This window comes from Vombatus ursinus, unplaced genomic scaffold (genome assembly GCF_900497805.2).
Source record: "Vombatus ursinus unplaced genomic scaffold, bare-nosed wombat genome assembly UNPS02015024.1, whole genome shotgun sequence".
Classification (NCBI taxonomy): domain Eukaryota; kingdom Metazoa; phylum Chordata; class Mammalia; order Diprotodontia; family Vombatidae; genus Vombatus; species Vombatus ursinus.
In genome coordinates this window covers 1,060,864-1,076,058 of record NW_020954802.1, presented here as the reverse complement: position 1 = coordinate 1,076,058, position 15,195 = coordinate 1,060,864, and the positions used below count along the sequence as shown (strand labels likewise).

At 42.0% G+C, this 15,195-nt stretch overlaps 1 pseudogene; it reads right to left on the bottom strand.

The window, feature by feature from the left end:
- Positions 1-14,303: 14,303 nt before the first annotated feature.
- On the bottom strand, positions 14,304-14,894 carry LOC114030896 (annotated as a pseudogene).
- Between the last annotated feature and the right edge of the window lie 301 nt (positions 14,895-15,195).

Here is a 15,195-nt window from a genome sequence, read left to right as displayed (position 1 = left end):
GGGTGATGGCAAGATCAAAGTTTTGACCATCTTTGTGTGAGGCTTAAGGTGGGGTGGAGCAGTAGTTCATGGGAAGTGAGTGGTTAGTGTGTTTCAGGAAGAATCAATATGTATATGGAAGTCCCCTAGTATGAGGGCACAAGTTGTAGAAGAGAAAAAAATGAGTCCAGAGGCAACAAGAAACAGTTCCATGGTACACTTGGTCATCTGGTTTTGCAGAACTTATGATGAACATTTGCAAATCAATTACCATGAATATAAAGGTGCAGTTTTGTACCAGCATGTGTTATATAGGATGAGGAGACAAAGTGCTACAGAGTTCTACCAAAATACTCAGTAAGGTCTCCTAAGGCAGGGTGACAGAACAAGAAGAAGCATTGTATGTAACTGACACCTTGCCTGCTTGGACCACTGCCATTTGCCTGCTTCTTGGACCTCCCTTGGTTACCTCTTTCTCCTCTTCGAGGCAGTCTGCTCTCTGGGTCCTGGTCATTCCCAACCTGGCCCATCCTAGTTATGACACATCCTATACTTGCTAGAATAGAACCAGGCTCAAACTGTTGCATTCATCTCTAGAGTTCCAGGGACTCTAGATAATATCTAGACTCTAGACTCTAGAAAATATCTAGGGATATTTTCTAAGGGAAGTTAAGTTCTGGTTTTATTTACATATTGATTCATTTTTAAAACAATTAAGCAATATTATTAACAATAATGATAACTCATATTTTAAGTCAAAGAACCTTGATTAAGACATGACTAACTCAGTGGATAGAGCACCGGCCGCAGAGTCAGGAGGACCTGAGTTCAAATCCAGCCTCAGACACACAACACTCACTAGCCGTGTGGCTCTGGGCAAGTCACTTAACTCCAATTGCCTCACACACAAAAAAAAAAAAAAAACAAGACAAGACTAAGATGGGATTGATTGATTGATTGAGGCAATGTGGTGACATGGAAAAAGTACTAGGTTTGACATCAAACGACTTGGCTTCAAGTCTCCTGCCTCTCACTGTGTCACCTTGTCCAACTCTGCTTCATGATGAGGCATCAAAGCAGACCTTAGCAGAGGCATAAGCTTCTTTAAAAAAAAAAAAAAAGAATGGGGCAGCTAGGTGGCACTGCAGTGGATAGAGCACTGGCCCTGAAGTCAGGAGGACCTGAGTTTAAATCCAGCCTCAGACCAAATACTTGACACTTACTAGCTGTGTGACCCTGGGCAAGTCACTTAACCCCAATTGCCTTAAAAAAAAAATAATATGCTCTCTCCCCCAGAACATACCAACCCTCAATGTTTCTGTTTGCTCTTCTTTGATTCCTCATTTTCAGAATCCTTGGATAGCCTATCTGATTGTGGGAGTGGCTCTGTTAATTGTCTCTGAATGTGCTAAATGTGCTCAGTGCTGTAAATAAAAAACACCACTGCTCCTACTGTAGGCAATACTAGAACTCTAGGACATTAGAATACATAGCTATAATACCATACATTATAATTACAGATCCAACATCTAGTGACATAGAAGCGTTTCACATAAAAAATATATTGGTACCTTTAAAGATGTTTTATATTTTGTTTTTGGTTTCTATTTTATTTTCTAGGTTTCTCAAAAAAGTTGGCTAGACAAAATGGATACCATCCAGAAGGGCAGTATCTAGAGGGAATTCACCTGAAGAAGAAGAACTCAAATGTTCTAGGTAATACTTTTCATTTCTGTTAACATCTTTAGTTGCTTGCCTCTTCATTTCTTTCAGGCTCTGGACTAAACTAATATTCAGGTAATGTGGTACCTATTTACAGCAGGATGACTAGGCACCTGATGTTTTATCCATAGATCAGTTCATTGTACTCCTTCAGTTTCCATGAGAGCCAAAGTTGGCCAACTGCAAACCATCTGGAGTGCTCAGGACCAAAAGTCCTCCATTAGAAAATCTCTGGGGGGCAGCTAGGTGGCACAATGGATAGAGCACTGGCCCTGGATTCAGAAGGACCTGAGTTCAAATCCAGTCTCAGACCAGACATTTGACACTTACTAGCTGTGTGACCCTGGGCAAGTCACTTAACCCCATTGCCTAGCCAAAAAGAAAAAAAAGAAAATGGCTCAGGCATACCTAGAAAACTTCATCTGAAAATGATATGGAGGATTTAGTAAATTTCAAGCTCAATATTAGTCAACAGTGTGATATATCCATCAAGAAAACAAGCATACAATCTTAGGGCACCTTGTCACCTTGTGTCCTCACATTAAAAGCTTTAAGAAATAAAGGAGTGATGCTTCCTATCTTCCTCTACCCTGGTTAGACTATATCTGGAGTATTGTGTCCCATTCTGGGCACCAAATTTTAGGAAAGACATTGGTAAGGGGGGTGGGGGTGGGAAGGAATAAGCATTTATTAAGCACCTACTATGGGCCAGGCACTGTACTAAGTGCTTTATAAATATGATAAGCCAGAGAGTATACAAAGAAAGGCAGCCAGGAATTTGAAAGACCTTTCGAGCATGCCAGATGAAGAGCACTTAAGGAAATTCGGGACTGTTTAACCTGAAGAAAGGAGGACCCAAGAGGGACATGATATGGGGAAAATCTAGTCAATGTGAAAACCAAAGATAGCTATAAAAATATTTTTTTTAAAAAAAGGTGGGACATAAGGGGCAGATAGGTGGCACAGTGGATAGAACTCTGGCCCTGGAGTCAGGAGGACCTGAGTTCAAATGTGGCCTCAGACACATAACACTCACTAGCTGTGTGATCCTAGGCAAGTCACTTAACCCCGATTGCCTCACCAAAAAAAAAAAAAAAGAGGGACATGATAACTTTGAATTTTGAAGTGCTATCACCTAGAAAAAAGAATTAGACTTTCTCTGTTTGGCCCCAGAGGTCAGAACTAAGAGTAATGAGTTGAAGTGGCAAACAAACAAATTTAGGTCTAATAGAAGGCAAATCTTCCTAATAATTAGGATCTATTATACAAAAGTGTGTGTATGTATATATGTATATATTTGTGTACATATGTGTGTGTGTGTGTGTGTATACACACACACATACACACAAGCAGAAGTAGAATGCATTGCCCTGGGAGACAATGGATTCTCTCTCATTGGAGATCTTCAAGCAAAGCGTGTATGACCTCCTGTTAGTTACAGAGGGTTCAGGCATGAGTTCAACTGGATGGCTACTGAGGTCCCTTCCAACTTTGATATTCTGTGATTTTACAGTCCTGTAATAAAAGTTTGTGTAGCAAGAAGTGAGGGCCCCAAGTGTGTAGGGAGGCCCACATGTTGTGAAAAGTGTCATTGTGTGGGCTCAGAGGGAGGCAGAATCAACATCTCTAGCCTCTTCTCTCCCCACCTTTCTCCAAGGAAGACTTTCATTCCTACCAAAAGGGGAAGTGAGAGGTTGGGGCTGGAGCCTGCTCTGAGAGAGGGGGTACTGGGATAAAAGCATATCTCTCTGCTCCCTTAAATATTATTAGTCTAGAGGGATGTGATCAGGTTCAATACAACTTTGATCATTTTGTAATTTGGGGAAGAAAGGAGGACCCTGAGCTCTGCATCCACGGCTTGACTCCTTTCCCACCAAATACCAGTTCCACAATGAACACACAGAGTGAATAGCAAAGAAGTCCATTTATCCAAATCGTAGCGATACAGAAATACCAGGCAATCCAGAGTGAAGGAGCTCACCCATTGGGCATGAGATAATTCAGCTCAACCAAGAGAGAGAACCCTGGATCTCACTCAAGGGGAAACTCCCCCAATTCACAAGAGTAACAAGCTGGGCACAGGGACATGATGGACACTGCCAGCTCCTCTCATGTCATCCCAGGGTCTTTTCCTTCAGTCACCTGAAGGTGGGTTGGCCTCTTCCATCTTCCCTCTCAAAACTGGAAGCTTCAAGTGCCCAGACAACTCGAAGCTTAACAAGTCCCCAAAAGGGACTCAAACAGGACTAATGAAGGCCAGAGCTCTCTTGCCTCTCCCCAGCTCCACCCCACATCACTCCCTTCTCAAGAAGCTTCAGCAGCTCCTCATTGCCCACAAGCTACAAACTCTTCTCTTCGACATTTCAAGCCCTTTACAATAGGACTTCAACCTATCTTTGCAGACTCATTTCTACATTAATCCCCCTCGCACACTACATTTCAGCCTGAAAAGCTTCTTTACGTCTGCCTCTTAGAATCCCTAGCTATAGTCAGCTCAAGCCCCACCTCCCAAAGGAAGATTCCCTGATTCCCCAGATAGTTAGTGTTCTCTCTCAACCTCAGAAATTATCATGTATGTAGTTTGTCTTGTCTTCATATATGCGTATACGTAAGCTTCTTGAGGGCAGGAATGAGTTTGTTTTTGTCTTGAATGCCCAAAGCCTAGCCCAGTACCTGGCACATAGTAAGGATTTAATAAATATTTGTCAAATGGCACATGGAAAGGACTGCAACATTTCTATATGGCCTTTGGGAACAGATCTCGGTGTTTCAAGAACCTAAATCAGTTTCTAAAAGTCACATTTTCTTAAAAGCAAAGTATCTGATAAACTCTTGAATTGCCTTGTTGACAGTTTCATTGCTCAAAAGGTAGAAGACACAAAGAGAGGGACTTAATCTGGGTTAATAAGAAAGAACCAGTTGAAGTTGTGGAAATGATGGAAACGTTAGAAAATGATCATGCCATCTTGACAAGGACGAAATGAGAGGAAAAAAAAAGAACGGAGCGAGGGAACTCTTGGCCGAGGTAAGCGTATAAGCTAGACTTTAGGAAAACTAGTTTCAAGGAACTCAAAGCAAAGATGATTAAGACACATATGATCCCCTAGAGAGATCATGTATCTCAAAAAAAATGAGAGAGGTAAGGTAAGGTAAGGGGAAAGAATCTAATTGTGATGATCTCAAATAACCACAAGAAGGAAGAAAACATCTATGTAGATGAAAAGGAAATGAACTTAAATGAAAATATACCTAAAGATCTCAATATGACAGCCCAAAGGAGCTATCTGATGAGCTCAGGTTTGTAAAGAGAAGATTTGTTTATTCTTTCTTTTTTTTTCTTTTAAAGAAATAAATATTTACTGTTTGATGCTTATCTTTAAGCATAGAGCAGCAATAGTAGCAGGAGAGGAAGGGAAAAGAGAACCTTGGTCTCCCAACGGCACAACCCTAACAAAATAGGATGCTGAGTTTCTATTTACAATCGTGGGTCAGGAGCAGGGGACAGGGAACCTGATGAGTCATTCAGGGCAGTCCAACGCAGCCTTGCATAGTGTCATGAAAGTGCTTATACTGCAGGGGAGACAGACTGCATTGGGCCAAAAACATTAGTCTGTGGACAGTCAGTCAGCCTTTCCAGAGCAGAGAGCAGCCAGAAACACATGGGTCTTTTCTCTAGTGGTCAGAGTACTGAGGCATGGGAAAGTAAAATGCCCCTTCCTTCCAGGCCTCTACACTGTGTGTGGTGCTGGTGGACTGGACTTTCCTCTTTCCTTTCTTGTTCCTGGGGCCCTGGGGTAAGGGTGGGGTAGGGCGGTCATACTCAGTGTCCTCAGCCCTAGACAGAGCCCCAGTACCAAGGGGAGAGGCTGCTCAGTTCATGGTGGGTGGAAGGTCCATAATTCCACAGGCCAAACTGGATGGCGGTGTTCAGCTGGCTAAGCAGTAGGGGCTGAAATCAGCTGCTCTGCTCTGCTCTGCTCTGCTCTGCTCTACATTGGAGTGGGAAAGCTCCCTTTTTCACCTGTTTATTCTTTCAATATTTAATAAACATTTACTGAGAATCTACCTTGTGTGATGATGCAGTTTCAGAGTTCTGGGCCTGGAGTCAGGAAGACCTGAGTTCAAATCCAGCCTCAGAGGTTTACTGACTTGGGCAAGTCACTGGCCCCTCTGCCTCAGTTTGCTCAGCTGTGAAAGCCATATGCCAGTGTTTTCTGCTACACCATTTTGGGATGAAGAGAGAGAGGGAGGGAGGGAGGAAGCATTTATTAAGTGCCTACTATGTGCCAGGCATGGTGATAAGTACTTTAAAAATATCATCTCATTTGATCCTCACAATAACCTTGGGAAGTCAGTGCTTGCTATTATCATCATTATTGTACAGTGGAGGAAACTGAGGTAGAGAGCAGTTAAATGACTTGTCAAGGGTCACACAGATAGTAAGTGACTGAGGCTGGATTTGAACTCACGTCTTCCTGACTCCAGGCCCAGGGTTCTATCCAGGGTATCTATACCCATGAGGCTATTGGGCTAGCACTGAGTACGCGTTCAGTTCACACTGGGAGGCTAGAATACTAGTTATTTATTTATTGAACCAGAGGCCCTGCTCCTTCCACCCTCTGCCTACACCTTAGTTCCCTTGTTTCAAGTGAGCAGCTGAGGAAGTTAATGACCCTTCCCCTTTTACTTAGCCATAGGAACCTGGAGGATAAGGCAGTCAAGTGGGAGGGGGCATGGTTCAGTGGAAAGAGTGCTGGATTTGGACAGAAAGGACATGGGTTCAAATCCTGGCCCTACCCCCTTCTCACCTGTATGACCTTGGACCTCCCTGGGCCTCAGTTTCCTCAACTGTAAAATGAGGAGGTTGGATACCAGATGTCTGATTAAGTCCCTTTGAACTCTAGATCAAGAATTAATGAACTAATGAACTTAAGAACTAATTCTTTCCCCATGATGTGGTGAGTAAACTCCCAGCTCCTGCTCTTCTTTTCCTGAAGTTCAGTTGCCATCTACTGTGGCGAAAAGCACTTATCTCTGCTACTTGGCTTCCCTTTTTCTCAGCCCTCTACCCCTCAGCTCTTCCCTTCCCAGTCTAGATTCCCTGCTCCATTTCCATTTCCTTGTGCTCTCTGTTAATAACAAACTCTTCTTCATCCTAGATCTCTTTGCTTTCCATCCTCTAGCACTAATGAAAAAGTGCCTTTCCAAAAGACATCGAACACCACCTCCTTCCCCCCTACTCAGTACTGGGTGCTCCATTTTTCATGTCCCCCAACATACTGGGTCAGGAGGAAGAGCAGACAGACCCTTCGCTTTTCACCACCACTTCCAGACTATTTTTTTTTGCCCCATCACTCAATTAAAATGTATTTCTTAAATACCCATTACGTGACAGCACTGTTCTAAATAGTGGGGATTCAAAGAGAAAAAATGAAACTCAGCAATCTCTCTTACTTTGACACCTTGATCTATATTGCCTTTTGTAATCATTTTCAGCCTCTTTGTCATGACAAGGCAGTGATCCAGGGGAGGACTCATCTCCCAATGTCATCTTTTTTACCATTTTGTACTGTCCGTGAGGTTTTCTTGACAAGGATACTGGAGCAGTTTGCCATTTCCTTCTCTCGTGGATCACCTTTTGTCAGAACTCTCCAGTATGACCTGTCTGTCTTAGGTAACCCTGCATGACATAGCTCTCTATGTATTTAATTCATGTGATCACTACATACACTACTGTGGGCAAGAATCCCTTAGAAGAAATGGAGGAGTCCTCATAGTCAATAAAAGGGTGAGAAAAGCACTACTAGAATTTAATCTCAAAAATGACTGAATGATATCTGCTCAAATCCAAGGCAAACCCATTCAACATCACAGCAATACAAACCAATGTTCCAACCACTGATGCCAAAGAGGCCAAAGTTGATCAGTTCTATGAAAACTTACAACATTTTCTAGAAGTAACACCAAGAAAGATGTCACATTCATCATAGAAGATTGGAATAATAAAGTAAGAAATCAAAAGATAATCGAAATAACAGGCAAGTTTGGCCTTTGGAGTACAAAATGAAGTAGGGCAGAGACTAATAGAGTTTTGTCAAGATAAGTCACTGCAAACATTCTTTTTCAACAACCCAAAAGGAGATTCTACCCATGGACATCACCAGATGGTCAATATAGAAATCAGATTGATTATATACTTTGTAGCTAAAGGTGCAGAAGCTCTATACGGTCAGTTAAAATAAGACATGGAGCTGACTGTCTCAGATCATGAGCTTTTTATTCCAAAATTCAGACTTAAATTGAAGAAAGTACGGAAAACCATCAGACCATGTAAGTATGACCTAAATAACATCCCTTATGAATATGATGTGAAGGTGATGAATAGATTTAAAGGATTAGATCTGGTAGAGAGAGTGTCTGAAGAACTAGGAGGCAGCAACAAAAAACATTCCAAAGAAAAGAAGAGCAAGTAAGCAAAAAGGCTCTCTGATGAAGCTTTACAAAGAGCTGAGGAAAGAAGGTAAGGGGAAGGGAAATTGAAAGGAGAAAGGGGAAGATATACCCAACTGAATGCAAAATTCCAGAAAATAGTAAGGAGAGATAAGATTTTCTTAAATGAGCAATGCAAAGAAATAGAAGAAAACAATAGAATGGGAAAGACAAGAGAGCTCTTCAAGAACATTAGAGGTAGCAAGGGAAAATTTCATGCAAAAATGGGCATGATAAAAGACAAAAATGGTAGGAATTTAACAGAAGCAGAAGTGATTAAGAAGAGGTGGCAAGAATACACAAAAGAAAGGTAGTAACATCACAGATAGCCATGCTGTTGTGGTTACTGATCTAGAACCAGACATCCTGGAGAATGAAGTCAAATGGGCCTTAGGAAGCATTGCTTTGAGTGGTGGAGGTGATGGAATTCCAGCTGAGTTATTTAAAACCCTAAAGGATGATGCTGTTAAAATGCTGTACTCAATATGCCAGCAAATTTGGAAAACTCAACAGTGGCCACTGGATTGGAAAAGATCAGTTTATGTCCCAATCCTAAAGAAGGGAAATGCCAAGGAATGTTCAAATTACTGAACAATTGCACTCATTCCACATGCCAGCAGGGTTATGCTTAAAATTCTGCAAGCCAGGCTTCCACAAAATGTGAACTGAGAATTACCAGACAAGCAGGCTGGTTTTAGAAGAGACAGAGGAACTAGAGACCAAATTGCCAACATTTGCTGGATTATGGAGAAAGCAAAGGAGTTCCAGAAAAAAAAAATCTGCTTCTGCTTCAATGACTACACTAAAGCCTGATCTCCCATGATTCCCCTTCAGCCACCTATAGAAATGGTCATAGCCTTGATCTTATCATAATCTGTAACTGTAACCATGATCCATAACTCTGACATTCTTCTCCCTTATCATAACCTATTATACTTCTATCTTTCCTTCTGTTTCACTCCTCCTAAACCTATTTTTGTACTCACAACTTCCTTTCTTGCCACTCTTCACTATTGTCCCAGTCCATCGCCCTGTTCTATTCTGCATTAGGTCATACCTATTGAAATTAGAACACTCATAGGTAATTCAACAGTTAACAAAAGAAAGTTTACTCGGTCATAGCATGGAAAGGATACTCAACAAGGATTGAGAGTGATGGGACATCTGCCAAATCTGAATGACACTGGCTCCATGTGAGCTTCTCTCTTTTATGCAATCAGGAAGTCACTTGATTGTAAACTCCCCCCCACCCCGACCCCTGACCAATCAAGTATTGGGGACAGCTTCTTTGCCTCTTAGAGAAAGAACTGGCCTAATAACCTACATGTCAAGGGCAAGGGAACCCTGGTGGATACAATCTACCATGTGGTCTCTCTTTACTTTCTTTACAATCTAGACCTTATAGTTAAAACCAATTAAAGTCTATACTATCCTCTACCCTTGAATCACTTGTTCTAATGTCATTCATGCCTAGACAATCCTTCTCACTTCCTACCCAACAAGCCTTCCCTTATGAAGAATATTTAAAAAAGAAAAGAAATCAGCAAAACCAACCAATACATTGACCACATCTGACCATATCTGCAATATTTTCCACTCATAGTTCCCCATCTCTACAGTGAAAGGAGGGAGGAGTGTTGAGAGCCGGTGGGTCCCTAGCTGACATAGTGCACTTAGTCAGCTATCCCACCCAAGCCTTCGCTTGCATACTCACCCCGTAGTCTTCAGACGTCTCCGGCCCCTCCGAGGGTGGAGGGGAATGACTAGACAGAACACCCGAGTTGGCAGTTGCGTAGCTTTATTGTTTACATTGCCTGCTAAGCTTGCTCTGCTCGCTCCCTGCCCGAAGTTCTATCTCCCACCCCTCCTCGCTGCTCCCTTAATTCCCCCGAACTCCTCCCCCCTACGCCCGTGCTCCTCCTCCGTTCCTCCTTCGTAGGTGGAGCTCCATCCTGTTACAGAGGCCCTCCCAGTGCCCATTCGACGGTTGGTAAGCATCATGCGTCTCTGGGTAAGCCCAGGCGCTCCTGGGCAGGTAATAACCTCCAGGCATCTCAACTCCCCTACAGGAGGCCAGAGGTCCAGAGCAGGGCCCTAACAGAGGAGCATTTCCTCAACTCTCCTCCCAGGCCAAACTTGTTCGTTTTAACTACATAGTGCTCAGGTTTGGGTTTTTGTTTTTGTTTTTTCACTCTTTCTATTTTAATTGCTGCAGTCATCGTGTATATTGTTTTCCTGGTCCTGCTTACTTCACTTTGCATCAGTTTAAATAAATCTTCTCACGTTTCTCTGAATTCTTCATATTTATCCCTTCTTACAGCACAGTAATATTCCACTATATTCATGTACAATTTATTTACAATTACAAATTCACAATTTATTTTGCTATTTCCCAATTGAAAGTCATCTACTTTGCTTCCAGTTCTTTGCTACCACAAAAAACACTGTAATTGATATTTTGGCAAATATACAATCTTTTCTTTCATCTTTGACTGTGAGTCTACCGGTGTGATATCTAGTTTAAAAGGTATGGACATTTTTGTACTTGGAGGCATAATTCCACATTGGTTTCCAGTTCACAGCTCCATAAACAGAGTATTAATGCGCCTTCCACAGCCTCTCTAATAGTGATTATTTCAATCTTTTGTCATCTTTGCCAATTTGCTGGGTATGAAGTAAAACCTTAGAGCTGTCTTAATCTACATTCTATATGTTTTGCATGACTTCACATGTATAATGGGCATAATATCGCTTGCCTTCTCAATGGGTGGGAGAGGGGTTGGAGGAAGGGAGAGAATTTGGAACTCAAAATTTTTAAAAATTAGTGTTAGAAATTAATCAATTAATTGATTTTGAAATTTTACCTTTCTATTCTTATTAGTGATTCAGAGTAATCCTTCATATAGTTGTCAAGTTTGCAGTTCATGTTTTGAGAACTGTTTGTTCACATTCTTTTTTCACTTATCCATTGAGGTTCTTAAGACCTTTAGCAGAGATAATCGATGCATAGATCTTTTCCAAATCAAGTTGCTTTTCTTATCCTAGCTTCATTGATTTTGTTCATGCAAAAGCTTTTCAATTTAATCTAATTGAAATTATCGTTTTTCTTTTATGACCTCTTTTATCACTTGTTTGGCTAAGAAATCTCCCCCTTAGCCATAGTTGTGAAAGATACTCTCATCCATTCTCCTCCAATTTCAAAAATTATGTGAACTTTTATATTTGTCAAGTATCCACTTGGAGTTTATTGTGATGAATGGTTCACCTTCATATCTACTCATATACTTTTGAACATTGCTAGAGAAAATCATATAACTGTGCCAACTACAAACTGATTATATATAATTTCAGCAGGATCTTCATTGCAACAATTCAATTCAATAAAGATTTGTGAAGTGCCTAAATGTGCCAGACACTATGCTAAGCACTGGAACTATAAATAAGAAAAAGAAAGATAGCAATTCTTTTATTCTTCTCTGGTTGAATCTCTATTACCCTTCCCATAGTGGCATTCCAAACTTTCTCTTCTATTTTCAAACTCCTTAAACTATCCTCCCCACCTCCTTCTCAGCAGAAGACTTCACCTCCTACTTTACTGAGAAAGCTGAAGCCACCCACCAGGAACTTCCTCTTCTCTACACCGTATCTCAAAACCCTTCTGCATCATTCCTTATTCTCTTCTCCTTTGCTCCAGTCTCCAGGAAGAAGTGACTTCTCATTGCTAAGACCAACCCTTCCATTTGTATGCTTGAGCACATCTTTTCTCAGAGTTTTTCCCCTCAATTATTTCCTATTTCCACCTACCTTCCACTTCTCCTTACCCATGTCCAGGTCTCCTTCAACCTTTAAAAACCTTCATGTGACATTGCCATCCAATCAAGTGAAAAGAAGTTTCCTGAGACTCAGTTTCCTCCCACTAACTTATCAGCCCCTTGCAATCTGGCCTCCTACCCTGCTACTGTCCTGAACTGATTTCTCCAAGTTTACTAATAATCTCAACTGTTAAATCCGATGGACTTTTATCTTTGTTCTGCTTGACCTTTCTGTAGCTTCTGAGAGTCAACCACTCCTTCCTAGATACTCTCTCCTCCCTTGTTTCCCATGACATTGGGCACTCTCTCTCTCTCTCTCTCTCTTTCGCTCTCTCTCTCTCTCTCTGTATTTCTCTCTGTGTCTCTGTCTCTCTTTGTCTCTGTCTGTCTTTGTCTCTCTGTCTCTGTCTCTGTGTCTCTCTCTGTGTGTCTCTGTCTCTCTGTCTCTGTCTGTCTCCTCTCCTCCCTCCCCCTCCTCCTTCACCCTCCCCACCTGTCTGGCTATTCTTTCTTTCATCCATTCATAATGGATGTCCCCCAAGGCTTTGTACTTAGCCCTTTTCTTTTCCTATCTCTATACTCTCTCAATGATCTTAAGTGCTTCCATTGGTTCATTTATCACCTCTATACAATAACTCTTAAATGTATATAACTAGCCCTAATCCCACTTCTCTAACTGCCTTCTCTAACTGTTGGATATCTCTACCTGCATGTTCCATTGACATCTCAAACTCAACATGTTCAAAATGAAGCTCATTATCTTTCTCCTGAAATCACCCCTTCTCCAAACTGCTCTATTTCTATTGATGGCACTGACATCCTTCCAGTCACCCAGTTTCACAGTTTCAGCTGAACACTGTGCAATTATAATGACCAAACTTAGCCAGTGAGAAGAGTTCAGAAAATGTCCCTCCCTCCCTTCATTAAAGAGGTGGGGTACTATATACATTGAATTTCACATATACTATCAGACTTGGTCAACGTATTGGTAAGTGGGAACCAGGTAATATAATATAAATTTGAGAGGGGGGAAACTGGAAACAGGGAAACCAATTAAGAGATTTGTAATAGTCAAGGTGAAAGGTGGTAAGAACAGACAAGGGAACCAAGATGACTTCTTCATATAGTATAGTTTCTACCAGTTAGGCAGAAAATCAGTCAAGGTGTTCATATCACAGTAAATACCCCTAAAAAAATATGACCTATTTCTTGATTAGACAGTGCCTCTTCCTGGCCTTGGTATTTTTTCCCCTCATTTAGTCTCATTTTACCAGGTTCCACCAAGAGCATACAATTTACGTCCTCACATGCAGGGTAGCTGAGAAGGAGGATACTAAGGCCATCTTGAGGATACAAAACTACATATGTATATATAATACAAGGGGAGCAAGCCATGCTAAGCACAAGTCTTTTGAGGAAGTGCGGAAATATTAGAATGGGAGGCCAAGAGACTAGAGCTGCTGCAGGCAGGATTGAATATATGTGATGAAGAATCTGAACCAGGGAGGAGGAGAAAACATTGCTTAGGCTGAGGGGATGGTGGGCTCTGTGGAGTCCAATATTTGGATCATCTTTAGATGCTTCCAAAAGGAGTATTTTTCCCATGATGAAATATTTGGGGTGTGGGAGATAGTGGGGGGGTCCCCTCTTCATAAACCCAAGAATGAAGGTAGGATGTGTGATGATGAGTCCCTCAGTGGGGTGGGAAGGATAGAAGTCAGAGCCTCCCTATCCCACCAGTCCCTGGTGTTCTCTTCCCGCTGACCCCCAGCCTCAACTAGTCCTTTTCTAATGCTAATAAGCACTCAACTCCTGGAGGTGAGTGGTGAGTGAGGGCTGAAAGGAGAAGTCAAACTGCAGGGTCCAGATGGAAGACTTAGGGAGGGTAGGAAAGCAGCAAAGCACTGAGAATTCTCCCTCCCCAGGGTGAGAAGTGAGAGCTCTTGTCTGGGGTCACCATGAAAGTGAAGGCCTGCCATAGAGAACTGCCATTAGTACACTCCTCTTAAGAATTATTCTAAAGCCTTCAGGGTGTCACCATAGAGACTGGTTACCAGGGAAACCACCTAAAAGGCCTATGAATATAGAAATTGTTACCTAGGATTGATTGTAATGAGTACAGCACAACAGTTGCCATGGAAACAGAGACAGGTCATCATGGAGACTCTCTCCCCCTTGGTATGATACAGATAAGGAGGTTACCAAGGTAACCAGTTGCTGAAAAGACCAATCTATGTCCTCATAACTGCCACTGCAAAAACAGGAGGCTGCTTGTCAACAATGCTAAGCTAGGCATATTGCTTAGCTGATGCCGTAGGTAGACATGTTCTTGATCTCCATGGTGGTCCTCCTGTCTCCTGCCCCCTGGACAGTCTGGTACTGACAGCATGCCAGCTTGTTATAGACCAGCAGGCATTCCACAGAATCTGTTGACAAGCCCTTTAGATTGATCTTGGCATCAGTTCCAAAACCCTCCATGTAGAAGAGCTGAAATTCACCCTGGTGGTGCCTGGCATAGAGGAAATAAATGGGGAGCCTGCAGCCAAAATCAGCTAAAGAGATACTCCCAGAGTCTGACTGTGGGGTGGGAACTATTGAGTACCTAAAGCTGAAAAGCTGCTCAGTCTTTTGCAAAAGAACTCCCCTGGTCACTCATTTTGATGGAGGAATCTTCATTCAAGGCTACTATCACCTTGATGGGTGGGAAGTAAGACTAGACTCATGGCTCTCCACGGTCATCCTCATGGCATTCTTGAAAAACTCAGAGAGCATATGGTAGAAGTTGAAGGATATGTAGACCATACAGATAGGCTATTTGAAGTTGGAGGAATTGATTCCTTGCATCCCCAAGCTGGAGGAGGCTATGTAATATATTTCACACTTGAGTGACATATGCCCATGGCCGTATCATAGGCAACTTTCATCACCTTGAAAAAAATGTGACAATTGTAACCAAAGAAAATTACTTCAGTAAGAATGGGTTAATTGAGTTTGATGTAAAAATGAACATCCTGATGTGACTTGTTAAGTATTAGAACGGGTGGCCAAAGAAGGCTATGTGATCTCTTATCTTGATAGGAGGACCAACTGGATTAGATATAATTCTACTTGTAGAAAGAGGGATGGACTAGGTGAACTTTAGCAATCATTTCTGTACCGGCCGCGCTGACCTTATGTCGGCCGCGCCGAACAC